General features: G+C 31.6%; 1 protein-coding gene across 2 annotated transcripts in view; it reads right to left on the minus strand.

Annotated features, from left to right (window-relative positions):
- LOC145277831 (ubiquitin carboxyl-terminal hydrolase 15-like) overlaps nucleotides 1–19,437 on the minus strand; it is a 353,560-nt gene that overhangs the window by 81,217 nt on the left and 252,906 nt on the right. The gene's annotated exons all lie outside the window — the stretch shown is intronic.

The raw sequence follows: 19,437 nt of genomic DNA on the forward strand, positions 1-19,437 counted from the left end.
TATATATTGTATATTTAGTAACAGATTTTCTCATCTATGCATGTATTCATTGAAATCTAGCAAATTGATTTTAAATATAGCATAAGTGGATTTGAAAATTCTATTCTTTTTACCCCCACCTTCTCTATCTCGTATTTAAAATGTCACAAAACCAATCTGTAGAACAAGTAGAAGAGTAGCGTTTTACAACGGCTAATTTTTAAACTTTTTCTGGAACTGAGTCTAAAGTAAATAATTAATATTTTTCATTGCGATGGAAGCTGTTAGCAGGTAAGTGGTTTAATTGTTATATGTATACGGTTTTATTATAGGCAAATGTTTACATTTATTGCAGTTTTTTTTAATTGCTATATATTGTTTTATTTAGTAACAGATTTTCTTGTTCATTAAAATCTAGCAAATTGATTTGAAATATTGCATAAATAGATTCGAAAATCCTATTTATTTTCAGTTAGCGAAAGGGGAACCTAGCACCATACTTTCCCTCGTAATACAAGTCTAATACTTAATGTTATCTTTTTTTTTTTTTTTTAAATTGAGATTAGACATTCTGGATGTGTTATTGGCAGCTCCTGTTACTCTTGCTTATCCTTATTTGTCTCTCAGTCCTCATTTTTAATGAGTGATTTTTCTGACAAAGGAAAAAGAAAAAGCTATATTCTAGGTTGGCAGTATTTTGCGCGAACAGTCGCCATAGATGTCAGAAATTTTCTGTTTTAATATCTATCCTTGTGGCCATCACTAGTAATAGCATTACTAGCGTATCCTGTATTTTCGCAGACATCGGCAATATTATATACCTAATGTGCTTCAACAAGTCATATCTTTTTTACTGTGGGTCAATTTTTAAAAGAATTACATTGTTGGAAAGAGAATAGAATAAGTATTCCAATGATATTAATTTATTTTTCTTTTATGCATTCAATATTTTTATGCTCCAAGTTAAAAATGAAAAAACAGTAAAAAAAATGACAGCAAAAAGGGAAACTGTTTTTTCAATGTTTACATTTCATACGCTACGTTTGAATACACATGGATGGGATTAAATTTGATTGGATATGGCTGAAATTTTACAGGCTATATAAACATAGATGTCTATTTCTACTTTGATTTATATTTTTATGACAACGGGAAGCAAAATTACAACCAAGCAAAGTTGACTAAGAATATTTCAGAATTCATATAGTGTAATGTTATGGCCCTTTAGGCTGTGATCATAGCGTAGTATCTGTTAACTGTGGCAAGCGGGAGCAATGGTCAAAACATTATTATTATTGTATTCTTATTGATTTGAGCGACGGATGCTCGCTGGATCAGTTATGATTAGAAGAATAAACAATTAAATTGAGGAAGAAATGATTGACGTGAAAATCACAAAAGGAATGCGAAAATAGAAAATAGATGTAAACATTCTTTTGGATTTGGATAAACAAATAACTAGTTGTGGATTAGATTGGTATGAGACACGTAATTAGGTGACGTAAGAGAACACGTGATGTAGTTTTGGAGAGATTGAGAGAGTTGAGGATTGACCACCAGAGCAGACAGACGTAGACAAGGGTGGACCGACAGCTAGGAACGGGCTGTATGAACAGAAAATGTAGAAACTGCAGATCCTGTGAAAACCAATTGAGACAACTTTAATAAATTTATATTAAAATATAAAGAGCTGTTTTATGGTTTTCACAAAGAAGAACAGATGTCTCAATTGGCTTCATGGTTTGTCACGGAGCAGCGGGAAGATACAGATCTCTTCAAGAAAAAAGGTATGAAGCATATATTATTCTTCTTACATATTGAACTGTAAAAATATCCCGTGCGATAAGTCTGATACAACATGATTCAAGTTACACGTCAATATCATGTCCCCTGGCTAACAACATACATACGATTATACGTTTATTATCTGTCTGCTAAAAGAACAATATCTTACATCCACTAGATAACACATGACACGTTTTAATATATCATCTCCTCCAATATAAACCAATATACAACAATAGTTTCAGAATTATTTTCATGCATAATATGTAAATATTTGATAATTATTAATTGTGCGGAAATTTTTTTAAAATGTTTTCTTTTATAGAAATTCAAATCCGTTTAACAGGGAACGGCTTGCTATGAGCTAATGTGTTGACCAAAGCAGAAAAATCAGTTCCATTTTTTATTTGGAGTTTGTCAATTTAAAAAAACTCATTTTCAAGTTTTTCAAATTTGATTTCCAAACAAAACTATTTTGTTTTTAACGCTTTTAGTACACATGCACTAAAAGTACATGTGTTTCTGTTATTGTATTTATAACTTCTTACTTATACTTAAGGTAGAATTGTGTTTTTTAGTGGTAAAACAAAAACAAATATATAATAAATAAAAAGGTACTTGTGCACTTATGCTACCATGCTGAAATGATAACATTTAGAAACCCATTCTTAACATGGGGAAGGAAGGGTGTTTTGTTAACTATTCTGTACTTTCACCTAACAATTAAATAAAATATATCGTGAAATTTGAATTTATTTTTAACTCATTGTCAAGACCATTTTTTCGAATCTGTAAAACAAACCCGTTTTTTTTTTTAAACTGAAGATATCTAAATAATAATTAGGCGGTTTGATAAAGAATTTCATTGTAATACATTTTGTCAATTTTTAACTTGTTTCCACCTTAACATTTTTCTTTAAAATAACTACCTATGCTGAAAACAAATATCGCATTTAAATTTTCTGCAAATAAGTAGCTTTCCAGATATTAAGCAATGTCATTTCTTACGTTGTTGCTGGCGGCCATCTTGGTATGTGCGTTTGCGTATAGTTTCTTGAAGTTACGTTTGCACACTCGTGCGTACCAAGATGGTCACCAGCGATAACATAAGAAATAACATTGCTTAATATCTGGAAAACTACTTATTTGCAGAAAATTTAAATGTGATATTCGTTTTCAGCATACCCTTAAGTCATTTTAAATAAGGTGGAAACAAGGTAAAAAAATTACCGTTTTATTTCTTTGTTTACAGTTTAATTTTCAGTAAAAGAACAGAATAGAAATGACAAAAATTACCATCAACTGGTGAATATATAGTTGTTGCTTATATGCTTGCCCTCTTTTGAGGTCATACCATAATACCTGGTATCTTGGTACTGTGAAAGCTACATTGAGGATTCATATAGAGTATGATTTATGGTTACATCTCAGAAAATAGGGGTATATTTTGGGCCAGATAGAGAGGATTTACAAAATTGAAAATTGGACTGGTCCCAAAATGCTTAAGTTCTGGTCGACTATTGGAATTTCTATCTTTTACAGAAATCTAAAATCTATATGAAAAATTTTCTTCGATTTATTTCTGAGATTAATTCATATCTACTCAATTTTTTTTTTCTTTGAGGGGAGTAGTAAATACTGGCCATGAACGCTCTTTAGGCATTCAATAGCTACACCCAAGATTAAGCTCTCCTTTGGTGAGGAGGCAGGAAATGCTTGCTCTCAATAAAGCTATATATAAATACCACTATAATACTTAGTTTTGTTTATGAATAGACACCCACTGTATGATACCATGTGCCAGTTTAAAAACAATTGAAATTTGTACATCTTAATTTATAATTCATGGCTTATGGTAAAGAGATACATCAGATTTGACTGCATAATCAGAAAGAGCACACAATTTTAAATAAGAGTGCCAAGTTTCATGAGAATAGTTTGAAAAATAAATTACCAAATTTCTTGAAATGTTGAGGTCAGTAGTTTAGTACACTTTTTCTAGAGAAAAATGTCCACAGAAAAGCTTAAATTTATAATAACTTTTGAACTACTGATGGTATTTGCATAATTCAAAAGGTTTTAAGCATCTTTTACATAGATCTTTTCATGCGAGTTGATAAAATAACTATTTAAAAAGAAAAAATCAACTTGTAATGCTATTAGTAAGGGTGCTGGAGGTAAACATTTTATCTGGGCTGATGTTATCCGCCTGATAGTCAGGGACCCGAACCTTAGTTTAAGCACTAAGAAGGCTGTCCTATCAGCAGGTGCAAAGTACTCTGGCTGCTATATTGCCATTTCGTGCATGGATTCTGGATCATGCAGTAGCTTCTGGTGTGGCTTCTCGATGCCATATTAATGGGTTACAGCTTTACCTTATGTGCTACAAAAAAATAAAAAGTTTTAATTTTCTTTGTCTCTTTTTTTCTCTTACTTTCCCTCTCTACCCTTCTCTAAACAAGTCTGTCGACCTATCCCCCCCCCAAAAAAAAACATGAAAAGTTTCCAGAAAAAACACGATTAAACCAAGATCTTTAACTTTCAACGTAGACCCTCACTACCATGTCTCCTTCAACATCAGAGGTCTACGTTCTAACTTTCCAGAGGTTGAAACCCAATTATAGGAAACTAAACCAGATCTATTATTCCTAAGTCAAACTGGCATTTCCCTAGAAGAATTTGAAATTAACCATCCAAATTCATTCCCAAGATCACCATGGGCATGGAATATGTGCCTACATTAAAGATAGCTTTCCATGTGGTAGGGACATCTCCAGAGAAGATCCTAAATTACCCTATATGTGCTTCTGAGTTGCACTTGCTCACACAACCGCATTTATATTTGCTCTCTATCGCCCCCACAACAGTGGACTTTAAGAGCAAATTAACCACATCCTATCTGTTCATCCTCCGGCTAACATTCACATCTGTGGAAACTTCAAAATGTTCACAATGTGGAATGGTTAACCCACTCAAACAAAACAGATGAGGGAAGGTTCTATCACGATTTCTCCATTGCTTATGACCTCACTCACATTGTTTGCAAACCAGCCCATGTGCCCGATACTGTCGGTCACAACTTACCCTGAGCTATGTTCATCTTCTGACCATTCTGTTGTATCAGTTGAAATAAAAATGAAATAAGTCCTCAGATGTACCTCTTCATCGTACAGTATATTGATACTTTATGGATGACCGAGATAGCTTCCGTTAATTTATATCAGATCTACCTCTGCACTCCTTGTTTAAAAAGGATTTGTCCTCTATAGGACAAGACCTGACGGAATGGTTAATTGTAGGTATAGACCATTTCATACCCTCTAAAAAAATTCCAGTAAAAACATAACAGTCAGCCATGGTTCTCTCTGAAATGTGCTGCTGCCATTGCGCACAGATATCACTTTTTCCATGGCTTCCAACGTAACAGATGTACTGAAACTAAAGCTGCTTTCAGGACTGCCAGCTACCACTGTAAAAGAGTAATGAAAAACGCAAGAGAATTATATGTTCAATCCGTCAAGTCTAAAGTGGCTGAGCAGCGGCTTGGTTCCAACCAGTTTTGGCAAATAGCAAACAGGATCATAAATAGTGACAATATGGTTTCCATTCTGCTAGATCTACAGCAGATGTGCTTACGATCATTTCTCATTAGAGGCTTCCTCTCTAGGGTAATTGCTCGACATATCAAAGGCCATTGATAGGGTATGGCAAAGGTCTACTTCACAAGATCTCCAGCTATACCATAGCTGGAAATGCCTTTTCAATTATTAAATCATTTCTCTGATAGGTTCATAAAAGTAGGGGTTAATGGGCAGAAATCAGAAGCTCATAGTATTAATTAGTAGTGGTGGGATGATTAATCGGAATCGTTAATCGTAAGAATCGTGTATTTTGGGAGGTATCGGAATCGCATCGTTAAAAAATACCTTAATTTTCCGATTCCTTCATTACGATTCTTTTAGTCTGATGTTGAAAAAAAGAAAAAAATTTCCTGATATTTCTAACCGCAAGAGAGAAATGTAGCATGTTATAAAAAGAAACCAAAGAAATTCATTATTAACAGGGCAATGCTTAGTGCCCCTCCCTTACAAGGTTCATTCATTCAGATCTATTGTAATCAAAACTACAAAAGAGTTAACTTGAAAAGAAGTATGCAGGGCTCTACATTGCGAGTAAAAATAAAAAAAACGCTTATCTTTTTGGCGATTGTTTTTTTTTACTGACAAATCTAATACTGAATGAAAATGCTTTTTCAACTTATATTTTCTTAAAATAAAACGAGCAAAGTCAAATTATTTAAACAGTAAACGGTTTAATAGAACAATGTACTTTTTTTTTCTTTTTTTAAAAGAGGGCTTTTGAAAGAAATATCTCTAAAATGAAATTGATCACGTATTATTTCGCAAAGTTTTGACAGTAGTTGGCTTCTTTTGAAGTTTCAAAAAAATCGACCCCATACCTATCTCTTCCAAACCTAAAGTTATTAAATAACCCCTTCGTTAATTCAAGGGTAATTAATTCAATTCAGTCAAGTTTTTTTTTTTTTTTAATTTCATTGAAATAAAATCCATTTTTTTAAAAAATTTTTCTCCAGAAAGATAAAACCCTGAATTTGATTATATTAAAAGCAGAATAATATCTTTTTTCTAGAATTTTAAATTGAAAATTAAAAGTGTTTTGCGCAGTTTTTTGCCGAACGAAAAAGAAATTAATATATATATTTTTAAAAGGTTTTGTAATCAATTAATTTTTATGTCTAAATAATATTTACGATTAATAAAATAGTTTCATTTTAAAAAGTATTTATGAATAGAATTTTACTTAAGACTTATAGTTTAGCAATATTGAACCGCATCAACCATGTGTGAATTGAACACAGTCAACCAAAAAAAAAATTCAAAAGAAAATGCATATTTGCATTTCATTATGTAAACTTTTATACATTGGTTTCAAAAATTAAATTCTATAAGTTTTTTTTGTTAACTACCGCTTGGTACAATTTACCGCCCCATCCCTTTATATTTTTTTCTTTTTGTCTTTTTTAGCGGATTTTTTTTTTTTTTTTTTTTTTTTTACACAGTGATCACCACTTATCAAGGCCCGGGAGCCACTCAGGGATAAGGGTTATTGCAAGTACATTACGTTGGTGTGGAGATTTGATGAAGTGTTTAATTAGGGGGGCGGTTCATTAGGAATTTGTTAACATTGGACTAGAAGACATCCAAGTTGTAGTCCGGAGGGAAGCAGGCAGACGGAACAGATTTCCACAGGTGTGCAGTTCTAAGAAAGAAGCTTTGTTCATGGAATCCGCGTTTTGATTTAGGCACAGATATAGAGTGGGGGAAATTTGTCACAGTGGATTCAGCTAGATGGGTGTTTTTCGTGAAAGATTGGCGAGGGGGGACCAGGGATTGGAGTTCAGACGAGCACCTGCCATGAAAATAACGATAAAAAACAAGGATAGGCTCGCAACGTCTCTTCTGTGGGAGAGGGGTTGCAGGGTAGAGAAAAGAGCATCCCCCACTAAACCACAAAGTCTATTTTGTACTCTGTCAAGGCATGATAGGCTGTTTTTGGCAGCTCCTGCCCAGATATGGCAACAGTATTCCATCCTTGGACGTACTTGGCTTTTATATAGATAGAGAATTGCATCAGTAGTGAGATATCTTCTGGAGCGGTAGAAGGATCCCACCATCTTTCCAGCGACCTTGGCAACAGACTTGATGTACGTGTTCCATTTCAGATCAGGAGTAAAGGTCAAACCCAGAAGCTTGTCAAAACACGGGGCCGCACCCAGACGAGAGCCATCCATCACAATTGATGCCAGCTGGGGATCAGAGTGTTGATGATGTAAGGATAGGAGTTTGGTTTTGGATGCATTAAAGGTAACTAGCCACATCTTCCCCCACTGAACCACGCGCTCGAGATCAGAGGAGAGAGAATCCGAGAGAACTGTCATTTACAGCCTTTGATGTGTTGCCATAGATGGTCGTGTCATCAGCATAGATGTCAACGAATGATTTAAGTATGTGTTTAGGGAGGTCATTGATGTAGATCAGGAAGAGAGTTGGGCCCAGGATTGACCCCTGAGGGACTCCAGCATTTATATTGCAGGCCTCCGATTTTTGTCCATCTACCACTACTCTTATGAGCCTATCGGAGAGAAATGATTTAATGATTGAGAAAACATTTCCAGTTATACCGTAGCTGGAAATCTTGTGAAGTAGACCCTTATGCCATACCTTGTCGAAGGCCTTTGATATGTCAAGAGCAATTGCCCTAGAAAGGAAGCCTTTGTCAAGAGATTCACTAATCCTGTGGGATATAACCGTCAGCACATCTGCGGTAGATCTTGCAGAGCGGAAACCATATTGTGTGTCACTAAGAAGGTTATTCCTGCTGAGGTGATTGACTATTTCTCTATTTAATATGGATTCCAGCAACTTGCTCATAACACACAGGAGACTTATTGGTCTGTACTGAGAGGAAGAGGACTTATCACCTGAATTCTTAAATACAGGGCAAACTGATGAGGTCTTCCAGGGGGTCGGAAAGCATTTCTCCTTAAGGCAACGCTTAAATAGTTTCGTAAGTATGGGAGCAAGTTCTGGTTGAAGCTTTTTTAACTCTATAATTGGGGTGCCATCAGGGGCAGTTGCCTTACTAGAATCTAGGTTCTTGATTAGCTTGGCGACCTCATGCACGGATATTTGTATATTACCTAGCTTGTTCTGTGTTGTAGGAGGAAATATGGGGAGTTGATGGCCTTCGTCGCATAGGGTAGAATTAGCTGCAAAGTTCTTTGCAAATAGTTTGGCCCTGTCTGACGCTGACGAGATGACCTCTGGTCCATTGATAATGGTTGGGATAGAACGCACAACGCCAAAGTCCAAAAAAAGTCTTGCATGGAAACTTTTTGAAGTTGATCAAGATGATGAGTTGAAAGCCATTTGCAAATTCTGTCAAATTAAAATATCGCGAGGAATAAAACCAGCTAACATGACCACAACCAACATGTTAAAACATTTAACTATGAAGCATCCAAATAAATTGGAGGAGCAAAATAAAAAAGAAAAGAAACAAAAAATTACCAACTAGTCACTCAGAGCAGTTTTATTAGTGAGGGTCGAAATCGCAGTGTCCTTTTTTTTTTTTTTTCTTTTTTTTTTTTTGCCTACGTCACCATCTAGGTGTCACCAATTTTTTTAACCCTCCTTAACTTCAAAGAGTAAATATAATACATACAACTAAAAAAATAATTTTAAAAAATGCTGATGAATTCTTTTAACTAGAAATTAAAACTTAGGTAAAGATAGCTGACTGACAGCAACAGGAGCACTGGTTAACTACTGAATCACGTGGAAAGGTGTGGGGGGGAGGAAAAAAAGGAAATTAAATGATGATAATAAATTATGATAACCGTCTTTGAAAGGCACTAAACTCCTAAAATTTACTTCTTTAAAATTTTAGGCGGCACTCCCCGGCGATTTTAAAGCACTCTCTCTTTCCAAAAAAAAAAAAAAGATTTAATTTTTAAGTTTGGGAAAGATATATTTATTATAACCGAATTCTTGTATGAAGACTGGATCTACTTCATTGGACGTTAATTTGTGAGATAAGTAATTTTTCAATGTTTAATATATTTTTAAAGTTTCAATTATCAATTAAATTTTTTTAATTGTGTTTATTTTTCAATTTATTAAAAAAAACAGGGTTTTAAATGTATTTTTCAAGGTAACAAGCTTCGAAAGAAGTCTAATAAAAAAAAAATCACTTAATTTTTAATTTCGACAACCCTGAGAATTTAACTTTTAAAAAAATATTGAAATGTGACATTTTTTTATTTAACATTTCTATTAGTTCAATTAATTTTCTTTCAATAATTCATTTCACTCAACAAACTTCACCCTTTTTTTTTTTATCTTTTTCTGTAATTTTGGTAATTATGTTTGCTCAATTTTATCTAGTATTTCATTTGTTTTTTATAGTGGTATCATTTTCATATGTGTTCCTTTGATATACCCTATTTCAAAATTAGTTTGGCTAAACTTATTCTTCACGTTAGAAACAACGTGTAAAAGCAATGAAAAAGTAAGAAAAAATAATAGGTGTTAACTACTCCTTGTGAATTATGGAGGTCTGAAGAACTGCCGTCACAAATACAATTATCAATAGCCAAACAAAAAATCGTTTTTGAAATTCCTTTAATTGTAACTTTTCACTATACCTACCTTTTTAGCATAAAACACAAAAACTTTCGATTAATGGTATTTCTCATATATGGTCGTTAACTTTGGAAAAGTTATTTTGTATCTACGGCGCCATGTCACATGGTATATTGTTTTGTTTTTTTTCATTACGCACTTCATTTATAAATTATTAAATTAAATATTTATCTTTTTTATATTTAATTAGTATATATTTTCTTTCTCTTCCGCTATATTTTTTTTATTTAATTCATTAAATCTGTTAATTATGAGGACCAAAATAATGAATCGTGTGTATTTATTCTCTAATTTTCTTGTTTTTGTTCTGTTATATAAATTCTATTTTATTTGTTTTTTCTCTGAAGGATAAATTCTATTTTCTTTGAGTTTTTTTTCTGTATTCCAATTAAGTAAAATAAATTTTCTCTAAAATAAATTTTGCTAATTTTTCCGTTTAGTTTACTATATAATAATTTTATTTAAATCAAAACACGACGGTGTAGACATAAAATATATCTTCTAAAGTTAGGGAACATATTTGGGAACTACCGACCATAAGTATAAAACTACCTGGTATATTTCAAAACAATAATTCCCTAGGAATCGGAATCGTACTTGGTATCGGAATCATTAATCAATATTTTCCTGGAATCAGAATCGTATAAAAATTAGGAATCGTCCCAACACTAGTATTAATGCTGGAGTCCCTCAGGGCTCCATCCTGGGTCCAACTCTCTTCCTGATCTACATTAATGATCTTCAAAATCACATCTTTACATCATTCGTAGACATTTATGCTGACGACACTACCATCTATGGTAGCACATCAAAGGCCATAAACGATCAAGTTCTTTGATTCTCTCTCCTTTGATCTTGAGCATGTGGTACAATGGGGAAAAAAGTGACCAGTTACTTTTAATGCATCTAAAACCAAGCTTGAGGGGAGTAGTAAATACTTTACATTATCAACGCTCTGATCCTCGTCTGGTATCAATTAAAATGAATGACTCGTCTTCGGAAAGCTCCATGTAAATCACTGTTGCTAAAATTATTATCTTACAGATACAAACCAAAATTATATATTCTTGTAGGGATGAAAAATGCTTGAAAATACTTATATAAAAGAGATTGTTGAATAGCAAAAATGAAGTTGAAACAGTTTAGCTATAAGAAATGGGAAGCTACGAGTTGACTGAAGACTGATAAAGATACCAAGATCCTCAGATGTTGTTGAGAGACAAACAGGCATCGAGATGAGACTTGACAAATCAAATCATAAAAATGGTTATGAAAACTGGGAGCTTAGCAGAATGGTGGACTGTTACAAGTAAAGGTGAATCTCTAGATCGAGGTAATTACACAATTGATATTCTTAAACGTGGTTGAGAGAATAATTGCGTAGCATAGATGGAATGCAATTTGGTTTTATACCTGATTGTTCAGTATCACTAGTTTGTTTTACTTTACAACATCTCAACAATTTTAGGTTATTTAATGCTGCCTATTTGTGACATGGTTAATTTTGGTATTGAAACTTTTTGAAAAATGGATTTTGATTGAAGGCATTGTTGGTTTGCAACATTTAAAGAAAGGGAATTAGGTGTTAGAGTGGATTTAAGAAAAAAAAGATGTCATACATATTCCCATTAATTTGTTAAATAATGACTAACATCTAGGAGATTCTTAAATGGCTGACGGATTGGGTTATATTGTCAACAATTTATTGCCCCATCTAGACTATAATTACTTTTGTAACCAAGTTATGGGGTTGATATGCCGTTATAGAGAAAGAGCCAAAAGAACGAAAAAATAGGACGATCAAATGACTCTTTGGTTAGAACAGACAAAGGAAAAAGTATGTCAAGAGATACTTATTGTTGTAACGGTCAGAGTTTGGAGTGAGCTGGCTGTTTATTTTGAAACACAGAATTCGAGATGAAATGACAGGCGGTTGTTTATTTTAGAAAACACGGTTTGAAAGCTGATGACAGGCAAGTTTTCTTGTTGTAAACAAATACAAACTCGTGATGTTTAAAGGGCATTGATGGATATGTATATATTCCTCGAACACAGGGAAAAGAACAGGAGGAGAGAGGAGGGGGAGAAGAGAAGGAGAAGAGAGAATTCGATTTTGGCGAATTCAGATGGTGTTAAAGTCAGGCAGAGAGGGCTTTTGACTTAAAACGCGTATCTCCAATGGCCGAAAAACTTATCTGAACTCGAGTCACAAGCTACCGTTTTAAAATAGCTACAGCCAACTTCCTTCAAACTCTGAAATATTATTAGACCATTATTATTGTGAATAAACCCAGATTAATTGTTTATTCGTGTGTGGAATCGTTTTTATTTCCTTTTTCACCACACTAAAATCCACGGCTCTCTTATCGGCGATGTTCGCCGGTAAGCGAGTACACAACGACAGGTCCAGGGTATAAATTTAGACAATCGATTGATAATTCTGTCACTACCCCATATCAGCAACATTAAAACGGCTAAGAATTATCACCGGCAGTGGTCACTGGAAGGACGAAAATAGTGAGCTGCAAACCGCCAGAGTCGGGTCGTTTTCAGGCTGCCGTAATTGGAGTGGAAGAGTTCTGAGGTCGACGATCGTCTCAACCGACCGGCTGAAGGGGGTGACACTTTCAGATATATGCATCTTGATGCCTGTGCATGGAACTTTTAACTTGTTGTTTGAAGGGCTCTCTTGAGATAGTTTTGGCTGATGTATCAGCCTTATTTCTTTGTAGTGCTGTCCCTTTGGCATCTTCTATATATATCAATCCCAAACGTCTGTGTGTATGTATGTTTGTATGTAACGCTAAAACTTTTGACAGACACAACCAAACTTGACAAATTTGGTATCATATTGAAGCCCCATCACCTGGATGACACATTATGTTGTATATTACCTGTTCTCTTCTCCCTAAGGTAAAACAATTTCATATACATGCTGTAAATTACCTATGCTAGGGATAAAACATGAACAATACAAGTCCTAGGGTAGATAAAACAAATAATACATAGAGATGAAAGATTCCTCTCCCCTAAGAATAAAACATATGTTCAATATCTGCTTTTGTTTTTTCATTGTTTATACGGTCCCGAGCAACGCCAGGTAGCCCTGCTAGTCTATCATCTATATATATAAAAGGCAAAAATCGGTGTGTATGTATGTATGTATGTATGTTTGTTTGTAACGCTAAAACTTTTGACAGACACAACCAAACTTGACAAATTTGGTATCATATCGAAGCCCCATCACCCGGATGACAAATATCGAAATTTTACGTCAAACGGACCACTAGAAGTTGGTCAACTGATCAGTTATCTTCGAGGGGGGCCCCCAAAAACCTGTCATTATCTATATATATAGAAGACAAATTTTTGTTTGTAACGCTAAAACTTGAGATGAAAGATTCCTCTCCCCTAAGAATAAAACATATGTTCAATATCTGCTTTTGTTTTTACATTGTTTATACGGTCCCGAGCAACGCCGGGTAGCCCTGCTAGTCTTCTATATATATAAATCCCAAATGTCTGTGAGTTTGTATGTTTGTATGTAACGCTAAAACTTTTGAAAGACACAACCAGACTTGATAAATTTGGTATCATATCGAAGCCCCGTGTCCCGGATGACAAATATCGAAATTTCACGTCAAACTGACGAGGAGAAAGGGGTAAACGTATCAGTTATCTCCAAGGGGGTCCCAAAAAAAACTGTCATTGTAATGCTTTTTATTACGTAATTCTTGAATGATCCAATGTAATTCATACGTAAAAAAAAAAAACGTTTAGTCATGTCACGTGACGTGACGTCAACGTCCACTAATGGCGAACAATTGTAAATAACAAGTTTTGTCTTCGATACTTTTGCATTTTTCTCTTCGGCTTACTTATATCTATTATTACACTTTATGACAATGTTTCCATCGTGATTACCTGGTTAAAAATATTATTTATACAAGAGTTTTAACGAAAAATGTCAGGAAAAAATGTACAGGAATAAAAAAATTCAGCTTTCAAAATATTAGACGATAATAAAAATATCGTAATATTTAATTTATAAAATAATTAGCCATTTTCTATATTACCACGTGACCTCATACCTCTTAAACTGGAAGGGGGGAGGAGTAAAACCAACACCGTCTCTCTCTCTCTCACACTTACTCTCTCTCTCTCTCTCTCTCACTTTCTCTATCACCCTCTTTCTATTTTTCTATTCGTTTAATAACGCTTAGTCATGTCACGTGACGTGACGTCAACGTCCACTAATGGCGAATGCACCGCTTTTGGTTAGGAACTAACTTCAATATACACCGCTTTCTCTCCCCCCCCCCTCTCTCTCACACACTTTCATTTTCAAACCATTCGGTGTGTTTTTTATTTTACGTACGTATTTTACACTGCTTTCTTTTTATTTATAGAACTTATTAAAATTTATTTAACTTCTGGCAACAGTTATTTATTTAACTTATATGCTAATACTTTTTGGGTACAAATATTTTTTTCCAATGTTTACAGAATTTTTTTTTTTTTTTTTAAATTTTTTTTATACTTTTTAATAGCATTTTCTTTTTTTTTTTTTTCATGGGAAATTATTTTTCTATTCGTTTTAAGAAAACGCTATTAAAAAATAAAAATTCGATAAATTCTGGCAACAGTTATTTATTTAACTCAATGCTACTATTTTTTTGTAAAAATATTTTGTTTCCATGAGGACGCTTATGTACACGAAAATTACAGTATGCTAAAAATCATATTCGACAGTTTGAAAGTTTCCACATTTTTATTATTAAAAGCCATTCTTAATCTAGCACGGATCACTCTCTGCACTAGCATATAAAAAAATAGACTTTATAGATTCGATAACTCTAGAAGAGTCATAAAACGTTATTTTTAAAATTTCGATGTTTGACAAACAGTCCATTATGTCTGTAAAAGTTTGTTGAGTTTAGAATTCGATTAAAAAAACAACACCGTCTTTTTTTTTTTTATATAAAACTAATTTTAAAATTTAAAATTTCGATGTTCGAAATACAGTCCATAGCATTTTCTTTTTAAATTACCTAAAAATCATATTCGACAGTTTAAAGGTTTCCACATTTTTATTATTAAAAGCCATTCTTAATCTAGCACGGATCACTCTCTGCACTAGCATATAAAAAAATAGACTTTATAGATTCGATAACTCTAGAAGAGTCATAAAACGTCATTTTTAAAATTTCGATGTTTGACAAACAGTCCATTATGTCTGTAAAAGTTTGTTGAGTTTAGAATTCGATTAAAAAAACAACACCGTCTTTTTTTTTTTTTAAATAAAACTAATTTTAAAATTTAAAATTTCGATGTTCGAAAAACAGTCCATAGCATTTTCTTTTTAAATTACGTTAATGTTTATGAATATTGAAATAAAATACATGTGTTTATTATTAAAAATAATTATTAATATTTAAAATAATATGTTCATTAATAAAAATAAATATTTATATTTAATATAAAATAAAATGTGTTTATTAATGAATATAAATATTACTATTTAAAATTATAAAATGTTTATTATTAAAAATAAATATTAATATTTAAAATAGTAAAATGTGTTGATTATTAAAAATATATATTAATACTTAAAATAATAAAATGTGTTTATTATTAAAAATAAATATTAATATTTAAAATAAAATAACATGTGTTTATTATTAAAAATAAATATTAATATTTAAAATAATAAAATGTGTTTATTATTAAAAATAAATATTAATATTTAAAATAAAAAATAAATAATAGTATTTAAAATACTAAAATGTTCATTATTAAAAATAAATATTAATATTAAAATAAAAATGTGTTTATTATTAAAAATAAATATTAATATTCAAATAAAAATGTTTTTATTATTAAAAATAAATATTAATATTTAAAGTAGAATAAAATGTGTTTATTATTATAAATAAATATTAATATTTAAAATGAAATGTGTTTATTATTACAAATAAATATTTATATTTAAAATAATAAAATGTGTTTATTATTAAAACGGGCACACTTAAAAAGAAAAGAACCCCCTCCCTAATGCAGGAGAGAGAATGCTCCCTGCTTGATCCCCTTCTTTGGTTGGATGACTGCCACCTCCCTATAGCGAGGGGTAAAAAAAAACAAATCACCCCTTCAGCTCTTCCCTAATCTGAGTAGCACGGCTCCCTCTTACCTTTTTTTTTATAATTTTTAATAGCATTTTCTTTTTAAATTACAACGTTAATGTTTATGCATATTGAAATAAAATACATGTGTTTATTATTAAAAATAATTATTTTTCTATTCATTTTAAGAAAAAAGAAAAATTCGATAAATTCTGGCACCAGTTATTTATTTAACTCAATGCTATTTTTTTGTAAAATTATTTTGTTTCCATGTTTGAGTTTTCTTTTTTATAACTTTTTTATAGACTTTTTAATAGCATTTTCTGTTTATATGACAACGTTAATGTTCAAATACATAAAATACATTACTGCACATTTATTAATATAATCTCTCTTTTAATCACTTTTATCGACTATCAGCCAAATAACCGGGGTCGAAAAGTTGGGAAATTCTTTTTCTATTCATTTAAAGAATATGCTATTAAAAAAAGAAAACGTCGATAACAGTGAGACATAAACAGTAAAAACAAAAAAAAAAAAGGTTTTTCATGATAACAATTTAATATTTATAATTCATAATAAACACGTCCATTAATTTTCTCTTTTTATCAATAAATATACTTGGTTGATAGAGGACTAAAAAATCAATTTCTTAAATTTTATTTCTTTAATTCTTAGTCCACCAATATAGTATAAGTTTCAATTGAATTGAACGCAATGTTTTAGATAGTAAACATCAGCATATTTCACTTTTCAAGCACTTTTTCATTTTATTTCAAATACTATGTTTTATTTCATTTTGTTGACACTCATTTACCTCTCTGGGGTGCTACAAGGAACATGTAGATTGATTACCAAACATGAATTAGTGCTTTATAACAATAGGTATCTATAATTTTGCTTAATTCTCTAACCTAAACTTATCATTAACTAACCGTAAACTATGTTTTAGTTTTGTGTATATATTTTATATTGTGAAGAATAAACAAAAATTCATTTCATCACCACATTTGCACTGTTAGCATACAAAAAAAACACTGGTTACAATCATTGGTAGCTGTTTTTCAAAAACACCAAATAACATTCACGCTTTCCATTGGTTTTTCATGATAATAAACTATAATAAACATGTCCATTACTTTTCTCTTTTTATCAATAAATATACTTGGTTAATAATTAAAGAACACAATGTTTATTGTAATAAAACTTGTGATCTATAACATCCAATTGTATAAATTAAAGTTTCCTTTCTCAATTGAAACAAACATATCCCACACTAAAAATGAGGATTTTACCTTTTAGATCAATTTTTAAAAATGATTCTCTTCTTACTTTCAGCATGAGAAAATATAAGTTTCTACACATGTTTCATGCATACCACACAAACGTATATGTGACCAACATTTTACCTCTGATATATTTTTTTCCAATTTGCATTCACCATTGTCATTATCATTCGTACAGTTTTCGTTTTGTTTTTAAAATGAAGCCGTACATGTTTCTTAATACTTCGAAACCAAATATATCAAAAAAAATTTTTTTTTACTTACTAAATTTCCATGATATTTCTTTGACAATCATATTTGTTTTTAATTGAATTCAGCACATGATTGTTACTGCTTTGTCACCTTTTATCTTATATTTCTTTTTCTTCATGCCAAATATTTTAAATATCAAATTTTTGCTCATTTCTTAAATTGAATTAAAAAAATGAATTTTTTTATTCCACAAATATTGTATAAGGCTCAATTCCATTGAACACAGTGTTTTATATAGTAAACATCAGCATTTGTTTCTATTTTATTTTATTTCAAATACTGTTTCATTTCACTTTCTCGATAATCATTTACATCTTTAGGTTGCAACAGGGAACATGTAGAGTGATATATCAAACATGAATTGGAACTTTATAACAATAGGTATCTAGAATTTTCACATACCAGTGTGGATAGTTTTAAATATTTACAAACTTACAATTTACACACTATAAACAAATGTATCTTTTTTTCTTTTCTTTGCTTATTTCTCGAACCTAAACTTATCATTAACTAAACCTAAACTTTGTTTACTGCATTTTGTGTATATATTTTATATTGGGTGAAATAAACAAAACTTAATTTGGCTACCATCATTGGTAGTGGCATGCACTATTGACATAAATAAAATCACAGGTGACCATCCTTGATTCCAGTTTCGTATACGCACAAAATATATATCATTATTTTGATTTGTTGTTCATGATAAAATTTTAATATTGATACATTGTAATAAACATTTCCATTGCTTTTATCTTTTTATCAATACATAACTATCACCATTTCGATTTGTGTTTCATGAGAACAATTCAATATTGATACATTATAAGAAACATTTCCAGTGCTTTTTCTCTCTTTAGCAATACATATAGTTGGTTACTAATCAGAGGACTTAACTAACCCTATACTTTGCTTTACTTTGTTTTGTATTTATATTTTGTATTGTGTGGAATTAACAAAAATTCATATGCAGGAATCTGCTGATTCATTCCAAGAATCCCAATGCGACCAACAAACTGGAAAGACTACAATTTCTTTTTACTATGACCAATAAGAAAGCTCAAGGACTAAGTTGTTGGACTCCTCCTTATCACCATTTTAAAGTATTGTTAACAGTAAGTTTAACATTTTAAGTACAGAACAATATTTCTTTTGATATTTATAATGTTATTTCATTCATGCAATTTCATAATCCACCAACATTGTATAAGATTCAATTCCATTTGACACTTGAACACAACTTTTTATATAGTAAACAGCATTTATTTCTTTTCAGACATATTCTTATTTTATTTTATTTCCAGTACTATGTTTTATTTCATTTTGTGGACACTCATTTACCTCTCTGAGATGCTGCAGGGAACATGTAGAGTGATATATCAAACAAGAAGTGGTACTTTATGACAATAGGTATCTAGGATTTACACATACCAGTGTTGATAGTTTGAAATATTTACAGACTAACATTTTACACAATAAAAACACATGTACCTTTCCATTCACTGGTCGTTTGCTTAGCTTAGCTTTACATCATTTTTTCACAATGTTTCTCTACTTGTTTTCAGCATGAGAGCAGATCATATTCTACACGTTTCATGCATATCACACACACTTATAATATTTGATCAACATTTGACTAACAATTTTTTGCCAATTTCCTTCAACATTCTCATTACCATTAGTACAGTTTACATTTTGTCTTTAAAATGAAGCTGTATATGTTTCCTATTACTTGGAAACCAGATTTGTAAAAATCCCATTTTTTTTTTCACTCTGAGAATTTTCATTATA

This window comes from Euprymna scolopes, chromosome 6, assembly GCF_053919585.1.
Source record: "Euprymna scolopes isolate OS-2025 chromosome 6, ASM5391958v1, whole genome shotgun sequence".
In the NCBI taxonomy this organism is placed as follows: Eukaryota; Metazoa; Mollusca; class Cephalopoda; order Sepiida; family Sepiolidae; genus Euprymna; species Euprymna scolopes.